This window comes from Crotalus tigris, unplaced genomic scaffold (assembly GCF_016545835.1).
Source record: "Crotalus tigris isolate CLP2741 ecotype Arizona unplaced genomic scaffold, ASM1654583v1 scf7180000018806.1695572, whole genome shotgun sequence".
Classification (NCBI taxonomy): domain Eukaryota; kingdom Metazoa; phylum Chordata; class Lepidosauria; order Squamata; family Viperidae; genus Crotalus; species Crotalus tigris.
In genome coordinates this window covers 1,172,501-1,188,051 of record NW_024097205.1, presented here as the reverse complement: position 1 = coordinate 1,188,051, position 15,551 = coordinate 1,172,501, and the positions used below count along the sequence as shown (strand labels likewise).

General features: G+C 37.0%; 1 long non-coding RNA gene across 3 annotated transcripts in view; it reads left to right on the top strand.

Annotated features, from left to right (window-relative positions):
• The first annotated feature begins 902 nt into the window (after window positions 1-902).
• The window catches only part of LOC120313847, a 36,534-nt gene continuing 21,885 nt past the window's right edge, over window positions 903-15,551 (top strand). For all 3 annotated transcript variants that reach the window (XR_005558265.1, XR_005558263.1, XR_005558264.1), the window contains exons 1-3: window positions 903-1,694; window positions 7,789-7,983; window positions 12,163-12,312. This is a non-coding gene — a long non-coding RNA (uncharacterized LOC120313847). The remainder of the gene's footprint in view (window positions 1,695-7,788; window positions 7,984-12,162; window positions 12,313-15,551) is intronic.

Below are 15,551 nucleotides of genomic sequence, written 5' to 3'. Positions count from 1 at the left end.
TCTTATATACAGTAGTTTCAATAATAATTCCTGTTACTTTGAGCTTATCCACAGCCAAGGTCAGCCACCAAGTTTTGAGGGCAGAAACAAATGATATAGCTCTTTTACTTAACTCTCTCCTATCACAAATAAAACCTCTGAGCATATTTTCAAGTAGTTTTCCCCTTATGTCACTTCAAGTGTTCTGGTCCCTTTGGCCTGGTGTGCTCTACGAGGCTAACTTCAGCTGAATGGAAAATGATGAATTGGTGTTCAACACTAGTTTTGAAGAAGAAAACAAAAGCAGACTGAGAAGTAAGAAGCTCTAGGGGGGAAAAATGATTCTGCCAGGTCTCAAACTAGCCCTCTTCTATTTACAATGAATGTGTTCTAAAGTAGTTGTGAGTTTTGGATCCCAGGGTCAGGATATCTTTGATTTCTGACAGTATAGTACCCCCACTTGTTTTTGAAATAACAATTGGAGAGGGGGTCCTCCTGGACTCATGGCTCAATAGAAGGAAAAAAAGCATTAAGGAGAAGATCAGGGTTAGAGTTAGTCAGGGGTCAGTGGTATGGCTGCTTTTAGTACCATGGGGGAAAGGATTTTATATTGTTGGTTTCTTTGGTTTATGTTGTTTTCTGTTTTCTGTTGTTCTTTTTTCTGGTGACTGTGAGCTGACTAGGATCACTATATGAGATAAGTAACCACGTGAGTTCTTTAAATAAATAAATAGTGCTGTTTTAGTAATAATGATAAGAACGGCTGAAAAGGACACTAGAAAGAAACAAGGCAGGGAAAAAGCAATTTATTTAAAGCTGTTTGTTATGCCTGTCTGTGTGTACAGTGTTGACACTTTAACAGTACTAAGTTTAAATTTAGTGCACATGGCACAGGTAGAAGTACATAGTCCAGGAAGATCTGCCTCCAGGCAGACACAGAAATGCGGAAGGTGGGAAGGCATAGCAGCCCAGTAGACTTGTAGCTTATAGACTGAATCCCTTGCAGTTGTTACCAAAATGTTTCAGAGTCTAAATGGAGCTGGCAGAAGCAGCTTAAGTGGTCAGCCTGGACATACCCAAAAAGATTAGAGAGTTTGGAGACAGCGACGGAAATAATGAGAAAATGGGACCTCCAAATGAAGTAGGAATTTGTCCCAAGGAGGAGAGAGGCAGAAAGCAAAAGGCCAGAGGTGGGAAAGCATTGAAATGAGATTTGGAGCCACATTTGAAAGCAATGTGGAGGACAGGAAGGGAAAGGAATGAGGTGGACTAAGCTGATATCATCTGGCTAGGAGAGGGGTAGGCAACCTTAGTTCCTTTATGACTGTAGACTTCACTTCCCAGAATTCCTGAGCCAGGCAGCCTAAGGAGATAAGGGGAATTAAAGAATATGCAGGTTGGCCTGTTCTCCAACCAAAGAGAAACTGCTTCTGAGCAAGAGGGGGAGAGAGAGAGAGAAAGCATAAGGATTTTCTTTCTCCGCATCACATCGTCCAGCCAAGAGTCCCCTCCCTGCTGCCATAGAGAGGCAGCTGGGGATGCAAGGGAATCAGGAGATCAATTGGCTGTGCTCTGCCAATGGAGGAAAAGAGACTATAAATCACCAGGGAATCAAGTGGGAAAGAGCCGGATCAAGAAGTAGGTGGGATCAGAGGGGTCAGGATGAGGGAGATCCAACCCAGAAGGAAAGATTAAGCAGCCAAGAAAGACAGAGGGTAAGATGTGTGTGTGTGTTGTTTGTTTAAAATATACTGCATTTTTAGTACGACTGTCATTCTGTTGTGTATTTGGGTTGTGAAAGAAGAAGGATTGTTAGTTTCTTACAAGTCCAACCCAGGATGGCTTCTGCATTAAAGTAGCAACTACAGTGCTAAGCTATAAATTATGGTTTCACAACTGCCTTGATTTGGTTAATACAACAGGCTGAGCTTATATAATTCAACTGATTTTTTTCCTGTGAAAACAGCTTTAAAATGTGTTTTCTTTAAATATGGGCCTTAGGAATTTTGGATCTTGCTGTGCTTCTTGTTCTGAGGAAGTGAAAAATGTTTATGTGATTTTTGGCTCAGTCTGTTTATTATTCTGCTATTTTTAACTTTGTTTTGAAATGCATAAATATGCACATAACCAAAAAGGGGGCCACAAAGAAAGTATACAACGTAAATCAAAATTTTACTTCTTCTTAAAATCTGAAATGCAGCTTTTGTAGTAAGGATTTCTTGGTTCAGAATACCAACTTTTAATAGCTTGTGAATGGGTCTCTAGGATATTCCAGATATCACAAACCACAAAGGATACAATAGAATTCACATTCAAAACAAGGATTTGCATGCCAGGATTTTTGTTAGTTTGTGTGTGTGTATAATAGTGAAATTTATGGTCCAAAATCTTTTTACATACTTACCTATGTCCTACACTTCACAATACATGGAAAAATATAGAAACAAAGGACTGTTGACATAGCTATCCATCTGTCAATAGATACTTCCCCTGTTGGAAAAAAAAAATTACTACACTATGTAAGTACTCTACACTTTTCAGAGGATTAGAACTTTTTCTCCTCTGATATGGCAATAGGTTACATCAGAATCAAGCTAGTAATATGAAGAAGTTATTACAATATGATGACCATTTTGATGGCCCTCAGGAAATATTTTATTCATCCCACTTCAGTTTTCTCTGCAGACAGATGTCCCCTCTCACACCAGCAACTGTCATTGTTGGCAAAGGTGTCCTTGTTGGCACTTCAGCCAGTCCCCACTTAAGAGGCTGAACAGACTTGAGACTGATGTCCAGCATGAAGATATTTGTCCTTCCTATATGACATTTGCAAAAGCTGGTTGTATTCTCTTCTGGAATATTCCAGGTCTTTTCTGAAATGTTCAGCTTCCTTTTTTCTTTAAAGTAAATATCCAGCTCTTTTTAATTTTAAAGATTTAAGTAAGAAGATGCAAAAAGAATTATTCCACTGGTTATGCTATAGAAACTAATATTTGTTCCTTTAGATCCTCCTTACTGATTGATGAGGTGTTATAAGCAATGACAAATAACTATTTAGGCACATGGCTCTTATTTATTCAATTTATTAAGTTGTGATTATTTAAAGTTACAGAGGTAGGCTTTGCTTTTGGTTGGATTCAGACTTGGTTATGCTTAGACTAAACTCACTGAAATCAATGGATCTTCTAATAGTCATAACCAAATCCCATGGATTTTTCTGAGTTCACTCTAAACCTGGATCTATTAAATCACAAAAAAATGCATGGCCCCCAGGAATTAAGATGAATGTTAGCACATAATTTCTAATTACTCCATCTCTTAGTAGGGTCTAGAGGAGAGGACTTCAGACACTAATCCCACTAAATGGAAAGAAGCAATCATTTTGAAATAGTCCAGTATTATTATTATATTACGTCCCAGAAAATGGGATGAATACAATACGAATATAAGCAAGTTCTTTCTCTTTTTCTGCACAGCAAATGACAGCATGCTAAGCCATAAACTAAGATTTCAAACCACAGTGCATGGGTTCACACAAATGACGGCCCGAAACATCATTATATTAATTCATGCACTGATACGTTTACAGTTCTTCAGTACTTTAACAATTGTTAAACTACTTTGACAATTCATGTGTTTGTTCGATTCAGTACTGCCTCTGCTCATTTAGAGGTATTATAAATAAATTTCACATTCCCGTGCTTTTTAAGGGTGACTTTGAATACAAGGACAGCATCTGGTATTGGAAATAGGTGAGTGAGAACAGTTAGTGTCTTCAGAAGAGTGAGGTAATTTTCATGCCTTCATTTTTTGGGAAACTAACATACCATTATGGCCGTGAAGTACTGTAGGTGTCAGGATCATAAGGAAAGGCATTTCTCCCAAATTATTATTATTATTATTATTATTATTATTATTATTATTATTATAGTTGGAAGGGACCTTGGAGGTCATCTAGTCCAACCTCCTACTCAGACAGGAAACTCTATACCATTTCAGACAAATGGCTGTCCAGCCTCTTCTTAAAAGTTTCCAGTGTTGGAGCATTCACAGCTTCTGGAGGCAGGTTGTTCCACTGGTTAATTGTTCTAACTGTCAGGAAATTAGTTTAGGTTGCTTCTCTCTTTGGTTAGTTTCCATCCGTTGCTTTTTGTCCTACCTTCAGGCGCTTTGAGAATAGCTTGACTCCCTCTTCTTAATTCCAGCAACTGTGAGAAACTGGCGAAACAGGCACAGCAATGCCTGCATTTTCTGCGTCACATGAGAAAAGCACATCTTCCTTCCCCTGTCCTGGTCACTTTCTACAGGGGGACAATCGAGAGCATCCTGTCATATAGCATCACAGTCTGGTTTGGAAGCATCACTGCTTCAGACAGGAAGGCGTGCAGAGAGTGGTGAGGATGGCCGAAAAGATCATTGGCAGTTCCCTCCCTCCCATCCAAGACATAGCCCAGAAGTGTTGCTTGAGTAGGGTCCGTAAGATCATCTGGGACACTAACATTATCTTCATGACCTGTTTTCCTTGTTACCTTCTGGGAGGAGGCTTCGTGGTATCCATAGCAGAACATCCAGATTCAGCCATAGTTTCATTACATACAGCATTAACCTTGTGAACTCTCAAGCTTCCTCCTTCCATTATATATTCAAGATGGACAGTATTTAGTATTTATTTGTTATGTATATGTAGGGGTGTGGGTCTATACATATGTTGTATATAGTACGTTTACATGTGTGTCATGTATGTGTTTCACTTTGAGAGTGGGCAACTAAATTTCATTTTTGATGTATGCCGTTTTGCCCACAGTAAAAAAAATGACAATAAAGATTATCTTATCTTATCTTACCTTACCTTACCTTACCTTACCTAACCTTACCTTACCTTACCTTACCTTATATGTTTTAGCCTCCAGTCCCCTGATCATCTTTGTTGCTCTTCTCTGTACTCTTTCTAGAGTCTCAACATCTTTTTTACATTGTGGCAGCCAAAATGGATGCAGTGGAACAGCCTGCCTCCAGAAGCAGTAAATGCTCCAACACTGGAAGTTTTTAAGAAGAGACTGGACAGCCATTTGTCCGAAATGGTGTAGGGTTTCCTGCCTGAGCAGGGGGTTGGACTAGATGACCTCCAAGGTCCCTTCCAACTTTACTACTATTACTATTACTATTGTAAAGTGATATAAACACTTCATGTGATGTTGATTCTATCCCTCTGTTAATGCCGCCTACCACTGTGTTGGCCTTTTTGGCAGCTGCAGCACACTGCTGGCTCCTATTTAAGTGATTGTCCATTAGGACATGGCTTGACATAAATAGAGCTGCAAGAAGAACCAGACTCCATTACACTCCCAATGAAATCATCAGTGTGAGATGTCATGAGTCCAAATTGCCCTGATTTTGCCTTGCAATGAACTGAACTATTTTCTGGCTAAAATAGTCATGCCTGATCTAAAATCTAATTCAAGGAAATGTATTTTCCTTGTAAGCTATAGCATACAATACAGTTCTTCCACAAGTGTAGAAAGAAATGGACCAAAACCAACTGAGATGTTCCTGGCATCATTCAGAAACTGGAATGTGATTGGTGCAACCTTTATGGAAGTTTTATGTTTAAGAGAAATGTTTTGCATAGGCAGTTCCTCTAATTCTGGGGTATCAAACTGCCGGCCCACGGGCCAGTTGCATCATAAGGAAGCCACGCCCACCCCAGCTCCGGCAATGCAAAAAAAGTTGTGATATGTCGTGACATGTCAGGTGACGTGGTGATTTTGACACCTGTGCTATAATGCAAAATAGCTGAATAGTTTCACAATACATTAATTGGTTTTTAGTGTAGTGGTTAATATTTCGTTAAAGGATTAGAGAATGTTCATGCTACCATTTTTTTAAACAATTTCTATTGCATTTTTGACATGGGATAAATAAACAGAACTGGCAATATTACAAAAGTGGCCCCCTAAACATTTTTTTCATCCCCCAAGTAATATCAACACTTTGCTGAAATTTAAATATCACTTCCATCTGTGCTTTTTTCTCTGCTAATGATCAAATTGTAGCCATCAACATGAGAAAGAAAAAAGGAAGGAGGGAGGGAGGAAAGAAGAAAGGAAGGAAGGAAAAGAGAGAAAGAAAGAGAAAGAAAGACTTAATTTGTTCTTAAAAGTAGACATATGAATTTGAAAAGTAGGCATATGAATTTGGAGTGAACTAGAATCTAATTTCAATTCTGAAAAGTGTTGAATTGATATCATTGCCATCATATAAAACCTGCTATATTGTTTATGGGTCTATTTTAGTAAACAGCAAAAATAATAATGTACTTTTAAAAGGAGTGTGAAATGCTTCTGCCAAAATATATAGCTGCAGAGAAGTAATATGTGGATATAGCACTTACTTCTCTACTGATTTAATGAAGGCTCTTGAGCTCCATATTACAAGAACAGGCAATCCAGTGTTGAGTGTAAGGAACACTGGAAGTATTTCTTCTTTTGTAATACACTTTATGTTCTCCTTCAAGAAATTATTTTGCAGCTGGCACAATAACCTCATTTTCTTTGTCAAATATTTACATGTGGATCCAACTTCAATAACAGATAAATGCTAAAATATGAAAGTCTGTGAATGTTAAAATTATAGGGAGAAGAAATGGGAAAATAATTAATTATTACATCCTACTAGACATTGAACATGTGGCCATGATTCAGAGTGTAATGAATAAGATGTACATCAAACTTACACATTGCAGATCACTTAAACTCAGATGCAATACATGTATAGAAATACAAGCTGGATTCATGCATTGATCTAAATAGCCATAATTTGTTAACAATGGTTTCTTGAATAAGCCACAATTTCACAATTATAGATGGTAGATTATCTTCCATAGTTTGGAAACCACAATGAATGAATTCACACAACACACTAAGCAAAACTAAATAGATCACAGCATGACACAGTATTATATGTGAAAAGAATCATGGGATTTTTTAAAGTGTTGCTTTTGCAGGTGCTCTGTCTTATTCATGGAGTTTTATGATGAAATCCAGATGTTATATACCTTTCAAAGCACCAAATAAATTATATTTCCTTCCCTCCAATCACTAGATTTCTATTTAAGAGGAAAAGACAAGCAGCTGTATGATGGCTTGAAGGTTTGAAGTAGTAGAAGTCATCTATTCGAAAGCTTCCACAATTTGACTGCTTATCTAAAAAGACCCCTGTACAAATTTATGGATTATATATATCTCCTCAAGAACTCAATGGGACTATAGAAGACAACACTGGAAGTCAATTCAAGACAGTTCATAGAAATGGACATCAAGTATGGCACTATCATGGCTCCGATAAATGAAACCAATTAAAAGAACTTCAAGGCAAGATTTCTTCCTTAAAGAACATTTTATTAGGAAACAAAGTATCGGCACTTACATAGTTGAACCCAAGAATGAGATTCCCTCCTCCCAGATACAAAGTAACAAATTGCAATTCCCACCCCACAAGAGTTGTCATAAATCACATTCTCCAATTAGCATAAAACACGGCTTTTCTCTCCAGCCTCTCATCTGCCAAAAGCTTATCAGAACATGTCCTTGAGTTCCCACACTTCTACATTGTTATGGTTAGCTAAACCTTCAGGCAATTACCCCACCCCCCCCCTTCTACATCTGAATTCTAAAAGAATAGAAAGGCCCGTTAAAAGCAAAAGTAAGAATGGCTACTGGTTCTCAGTTGTCAGAGCCATGACATCCATTGTCACAGCGTTGACAGGCAAGTTCTAAGGTGATGCATTGTCTTCACTGCTTTTCTATATAGGCTTGGACCCTCCTGGCCAGATAATCACAAGGACTGGGTATGGATACAAGTTCAAGAGTGGAGCTACCATTAGTCACCCCTTCTACTTGGATGACATCAATCTGTATGCTAAGAGTTAACAAAGACATCGACTTGCTGATCCACCTGACACAGATTACAGTGAGGACCTTGGAATTATCATTCATACTGGAGAAGGTAGTATGGCCATACAGACAGATAGTAAGTCAAGAGAGAGAAAGTAGATAAGACCGTAGATAAGACTGAAAGGGCAGAACCACCAGTGGGTCATATAGCAGAAATACAGATCAGCTACAAGTTAGCTGCAGGTGTCCATGCTCTTGTGTATGTGTGATGTTTGTGAGAGAGAGAGAGTGCAAGGGAGAAGAGAATTCTGGCTAAAGAAATGAAGGTGAAACAACCTGTTCATGTCTTTTAAAATTTCTTCCAGTGCTTTAACCTTGATATCCATAATAAAGAATGGAATGTTTAAGGAATTACTGACAAAAATTCTGAGGAAAATCTTTTGCATGTTTTTCCACCCTTCAGTTATGATACTGAGAAGAGCCAGTTTGGTCTAATGATTAAGGCACCAGACTAGAAACCAGGAGACCATGAGTTTGTCCAGCCTTAGCCATGAAAGCCAGCTGTGTGACCTCTGGGCCAATCAGTCTGTATCAGCCCAACTCACAGGGTTATTGTTGTAAGGAAAATAGAAGGAAGGAGGACTATTAGATATGTTCGCTGTCTGCATAGGCTAAACAGCTAGTAGACACATACGTAACTAATTTACCAATGCAATTGTCTTTCTGTCAGTTCTGTCTCTTAATAGGGATATATAAAAGTTTTTGCCAAAGATCCTGCTGAGAGCAGATTTGGTTTTCACTTGTAATGGATTCATAACAGGTTGAACAGTAGGAGGGATCAGTCCAGCTAATGTTGAGAGAGAGAGAGAGAGAGAGAGAGAGAGAGATGATAGTGGCACGTGGTAGTGGCATTTAGAAATCACCAAGGGACTCTAGGTAGTGTAGAATTAAACACATAAAAAGCATCTATTGGTGTAGAACTCTGCCATGCAAATTGACAAAATATAGCAAGATTTAAGGTTTACACCAAATTATTTTCCCCATCTTATGAAGGCCTTCTTATGCCAGGTGCTATTTTTCCTCTTTATTTATTGCTATCCCTTGTGTTCTCATAGTTTGCTACTGGAACATTCCTATGCCTTATAGCAATTCACCATCTAGTGATAAGGACAATCTAGTGTAATGCAGTGTTGACATTATCTACATTTCTTCAGATTAGCATTCCCCAGTCTGGTGCCCTTCTCCACCCCCAGACTGCCAGCAGAATTCCCAGGATACCTATCCGGCACTAATATTGCTGTCTGTCTGGGCATTGCATCTATAAGGCACCACCGTAGAGAAGATTGCTTTGCTCAAATCTTCTGTGAAACAAAGCACTCCTTCAGTATTTTACATCGCTCATTTCATATTGTGCTCTTTTGTTAAAACAAAGTATCATTAAATTAGATTTTGTTAAAGGTAATCCTTGCCCATTTCTTTGTATCAGTTTTAGTTGCAGCCTACAAGACAGCCTTCAAAAGCAGAGTGTACCCACAATAAGATAGGTATTTTTAATGTGTAACTTAGTGTGCTCTGCAAACCCAGTTCATTCATGCCATGGTTAAATAACAGTTATAATTTAATACAGTTATAATTTAATCCACTCATTGTGTGTGAAACAAGCTTAGAAAGAGGGGAAGACTGGGCTGAACAAAAAAATGTTATACAGTACTAGCAAAAATGGAGCAACACGAAAATTGATTTTTAACTGAATTTTAAGTATATGTTTTTTATTTATCATTTTAAGGATTTTATAGTGTACTTTAATTATATGTCTGTAAGCCACCTAGAGCTGCCTCAGTGAGATGGGTAGCATAGAACTTTAATAATACATAATTGAAAATAAATACAAAAATAGCATTGGATCACATCCTACAAATACAATTCTTAAGAATGATATGAATGAACATTTTCTCTTGAGGCTTAAAAAAACGGCGAGTCACTCTTTTGCAGATTTGTCAGCACTGCAATTATCATTAGTACAGGACAAGCAAGGTAGAATATACCTTCAATCACATGTTGATTTTACATTCATATCACAAATAACAGAAATTCAAGATGATGTTTATACTAAACTCTCCACTGATCTTCTGCCTATTTCCTGAGCAGTAAGTCTTATGTTGTAAGGTAAAGGACATGGAAAGTGTTTAGAACAGGGGTTCCTGGGAACTTTAAGACTTGTGGACTTCAACTCCCAGAATTCCCCAGCCAGTCAACTAGGAGTTAAAAGTCCATAAATCTTGAAGTTCCCAAAGTTGGACACCCCTGGTTTAGAACTTCAAAGACAATGCTGGCATAATAGGGGTGTACAACTTGGACTGTAGCTGCACATAGAGTTCCTAAAGCCATTTTTTCTATCACTTACATTGAAAGGGGGCAAAAAATGCTTGATTTCTTGTCTGTTTTTCCTTTTCTTCTTTCCCTCCCAATAAAACTTTTTTTTCACTTTGAAAAGTGAGATGTTTAAAATAATCTACTACTACCCATTAAAGCAAAATTTAGTAGCTGGTGTTGCTATGATTGTTGGATCATGGGTCAATACAATAAGCTTACGGATTTACCCATCTCTCAAAAGTTGCTCTAGCACCATTGAGCCTTACCCATGCAAAATGGGAGTGTCTTTTGACTGCACTCCCATATTTTCTGTGCAAAGCTGCCCAGCTTTAAATCCATGTTGTGGGCCCTCCTCTAAATGTCTCTGAACTTCCAGAGTCATGACCCATGGTTTGAACATCTCTGCTGTTAACATGTACCAAAAATAAGACTACAGTGATTTTTAAAAGCAAATTCACAAAGAAAAAGAAATGTTGCAATAATGGATAATTCTTAAAACTAAAGAAAAAGTGGATTTTTTTTAAAAAAAAAAAAGCACTTTAGATTTACCCCTGGGATGATAGGAGAACGTGAATTCTTTCTTCTTTATAATCCAGAATTTTTTTCAAGGAAACTTTCATCTGACTTAATTCTCACCAATTGAACCTAGAGCAATCTTGCTGAGCCTTAGGCCGCTAGAGGGCGTGCCAGGGCTATAGCAGTTTCTTGCCCTGCTTACGGAAAGAATGCCTATAAACGCACAGAAGAGACAGAACGGACGGCGTATTGCGCTTTTTCCTAACCTTGAGAACAACAAATTTTTGCATAACCGGTGCATTTATAGGTCATATTTCTTTGCTTATTGCCTCGTTTTTAACACTGAACCTGGAGAGAATTGGAGCTTCAGTTTAATACCTCCTCTTGCAAAGAGGCAAAGGAAATAACAAGAAACAAGAGGAACAAACTAGAGGAAAGTCTTTTCAGGCACACACACGCGTTTGTGGCTTGTGTATTATTTATTATTTATTTATGAGACTTATATACCGCTTTAAGTGCAAGCACTCTCTAAGCTGTGTACACCAGTAAGCAATGTGTATGTATGTATATATATATATATATTATATATATATATATATATATATATATATATATATATATATATATATATATATATATTTACATTGTCTCCAACAATCTGTATGTATGTACTGCATACATACATACATACATACATACACACACACAAACACACACACAGAGAATATATATATATACTGTGTTTTGTGTTTCTGTGTTCTTAATTTCCATATATATATTTCCGTATTTATTATATATATGTCACTTAGACACCTACCTCAGGGATCACCTAGCAGGGAAAATACAACCCATCTGCTCCCGCTCCTATTTTTGTTTTTATATTTAGAAATGACAAAACAGGGATTGTAAATGGCATCTAATAGCTGAAATCCACATTTCATAAATCTGAAATGAAAGTATCTTTTTAACATTTGGGATGGCTGCTAAAAAGCTTTGTAAACTCAGGAAATGAAAGACAGGCATGCAGTTGACTGGAAGCAATGGGGAAAATGTGAAATGCTGAGCCTCTTTTAACACAGAACTGATGAAACAACTGACTTTCTCCATTGTATAGTTGGATGAGGTGGGGGGATTTTTTTCCCCCACTGCCACATCCTTCTGATAAATGAAATGAAAAAGCAACATTATTGGGCCACCTGCTTCTAATTCCTAACTGTGGCAACTTAATTCTGAAATTGTTTGTTAGCTGCATAATATTGGAGCCATTAAATATATGAAAAAGCCATTACATTCTTTAAAACATTGCACTGGAAGAGAGAGTGCAGTTTAATATTAATGTTGTGTTTTGATAAAATAACTTTTCTACAGAGGAAATAGGCTAAAATTAAATTTCTGTCTGCAGGGAAGAAAAAGAAATCAGAGTGGTAAAGAAAAGGGGAAAAAAACAGCAGGGGCATGGCCTTATTGAAACATCCTAAAAAAATGACATCCCAGCTGTTTTGGGGAAAGTTCAGTTATATTTTGGAAAGAAAATATGATTCCCCTGCAAATGGTAAGAAACTTTTTTTACAAATAGAAGAAGACCGTTTAACACTTTGTACAGTACATGGATGTGCAGTATTTTCTTAGGAAATTTCTTGTGTTTGCTTAGCAATACAGGGTGGGAACAATAAACAATGCCAATACAAAATGCCTGAGATATAGTTATTGCTTTGAGAGAGATACAGAGAGAAAGAGTTTGAGCAATCTCTTGGCAATGGATACCAGAAGTATGTAAACACCCAATGTATGATTGTTCTCATTCTCCATATTTTCATTTATTTATAATATTTATTGGTATAAGGGACTTTTTAAGCATACAGTATCAAGTATATAAATGTATATTTCAACGTTTATTTTTTGTGTTTTGATACATGGAGGTTTGGTTCTTCATCTACCTATCTACCAATCAAGAATTAAAGACAGTAGGAATTCTAGTTTATTGAATAACTAATCAGAAACTTTCTCATTGTTTAGCATTTCGTTAAAAACTGAATCTTTAACGTGAAATTTGCAGAAGTACTTAGAAAAATACGGAGAGCACTCACAAATAGAAACATTATTCCTATTTTTTTATATATGAGATGGAATGCATCCCCTAAGATGATGCATTCTGCAACATGGGTATGCAGAGTAACAAGTGTGAAAGCAAATAATACTCCCTTTCAGAAATGGATTAATATGTAAATATCATATGCATGCATATGTTGATATTGAACCGTGTGCCTGTATAACCACTTAATATTAGTATGTCAGTATTTCTGTACCTCCTCTCTCTTTTTAGTACTTGCTACAATGAAATTATCTAAACTCAGTGATGATTGAGTTAGTAGCTGTATTATTCCATAGGTACATATATTACATGTTTTTATCGTACAGGCATAATGCAGTAGTTTATGACCCAGACTAGAGAAAATTGGGTTCAGGTCTCTGGGTGACTTACACCTGTTCATTTCAGTTCATTCTGAAATGCTTGTTATTCTGAGAACAGCACAGGAGACCCCCCTCCCATTAAAGCATCAGGAGTTACCAGAGGAAAGGCAGAATAAAAATTCAGTAATAAAGTAAGTAGGTTTCTATAATGAAAAAACTGTACTTTGCATAACAATTTCCATCCATAAATAAAAAATACAAAGTAATTATGTAATGTCAAAATAACAAATCATAAACTCAGTTTAAGTATCTGGTACACACCTGGTTTTCCTGTTAGAGTTTTCCTAGCATTCTTTGTAATGGACTAAAAAGATAACATCAATAAAAAAAATTCTGTTTCTTTAGAGCAAATTTGTTTCATGTATGTCTATGTTTTATTCATTTTGGTGAGAAAGGAGATATTCTCATAAGAGTGCAAATCTCAACATGAAAAATAAAATAAAATTTAGCTTGTCATGGGTTGAAGCTGCCCCTGGCCTTCCAACAGCAGCAAAAGCCTTGTCAATGTGAAATCAAAAAAAGTAATAACTTTTCTTTGATATTTTTTACTACACTGTGGTGGCCAAATATCTATTTCCATAACTTCCTTGATTAGTTGGGAAATATTTTTAAGAGTATACATAGAATGAGTGATGAAGCAATCTACATAAAGGAGAATTTAGCAAACCTTTGCACGAGACCCCCTTTTTCCTTCTTTGGTGGTGAAACCACAGAAAAGATTAGATGTCTTTATTTTGTCCATGTTGTCTAGGAATTATGAACATGTAATCCTCTACACTGCTGAGTTAGTAGATTAACCAGTGGCACTATATATGGAGGACAATTCTTATCTGGTAGAATTTTTTAATAAAGACAGAACGAAGTAAATGAAAATAAATCAACAATCCTAGCTAAGTCAATTCAATGATGAATTTCAGAAGTAAATGAGAAGGAGGCCAAGCAGAGTCATAGCTCATCGGACCAGCATATGTTTTGCATACAGAGGTCCCAGGTTCAATCCTTGGCACCTTCAATGGGACCTTGCTTCCAGCAGATGTTTTGACTCCAGATTCACATCAGCCCTGGTTGTTTGTCAAGAATAATGAACTTTATAACCCAACATGTTAATAACATACCTGCCTCTCCCTTGTATTAAAAGACTTTAATGCAGTAGAATTGGAGGAGACAATTATCCTGATACTTTGGAGAGACATTCCTGAACAGAGGATACTAGACTATAATAGGCCAATAATCTGATACATTTCTTAAAGCTAATTCAGCATGCTCTTCAGTAGTGGTTGCTTCATTTTATCCCATAACTTCAGACTCATATTGATAATTGTTATGTCTGACAACATCTGCTTTGAGAAATGCTTACACCAAGCAAGGATTTAACCTTTTGCACTTTCCAATCTGCAGATAAGACCTTTTATTCTATGATCTATTAATGACTACTGTTTCACTCATTACAAATAGCAGCTACCCAGATGGATAAAATCCCAAAGAAAATTATTAGAATACTGGGCAACAAACTTTGAGTGTAACTAATAGTGAACCTCTACTTGATTGTTGTGGAAAGCTGAAGTGAAGGGAGATTTTAATAAATATTCCAAGTTTTATTAAGAAGGTGTGGAAAGAATCCAGAGACGGAAATATTTTGTGAAATATTAAAAGGCGGAATATATTTCCCCAAAGGAATAATGGAGAAGATCTTTTTAAAAAAGACAGTAACCAGCCCCCAGAAATCAGCCTAGCCCCTAGGCAGAAGCCAGTTTTTAGAAATGCAAATTTAATAATCCTTTCAGAAAGGTTGGAGCCTTCCAGCTAGAAACTGAAGAAATTAGGAAGACAAAGATCCTTAAAATCTACATACCCCAGCCAAACTCTAAGACAAGACATAATAGGATTAACCCACCAATACCAAAAGGGCACACTGAGACTCAGGTCAAAGTACATGACACAGGAAATACAAAGCCTCGAACAGGAACAAGAAACAACCTCAAGAGCCCCAGAAGGTATAAAAGCCCACCACTCTGCTCCAGTTTTTTTTTCCAGAGCCATCTTTCTGTCTGGCTCTCCTCTTCAATAAACTACAACCTTCTTTCTAAAGCAGTCTCCATGTTTTATTCCCGGCTTGGACTGGACCCTGATGAAAAATTTTCTTTCAACAAAGGCATGAGCGATTCTGATATCTAAATAAGAACACTTTCTTAAATCAGCAATTGCTAAAGGAGTACTGTCAAGATTCATTCAGTGGCTCTTCATATATAAACTAAAATTTTTTGATCCTTCTTTAGTTGCTTGGACCTCTTTGACTCCAAGCACCAGATATTTGCAAGG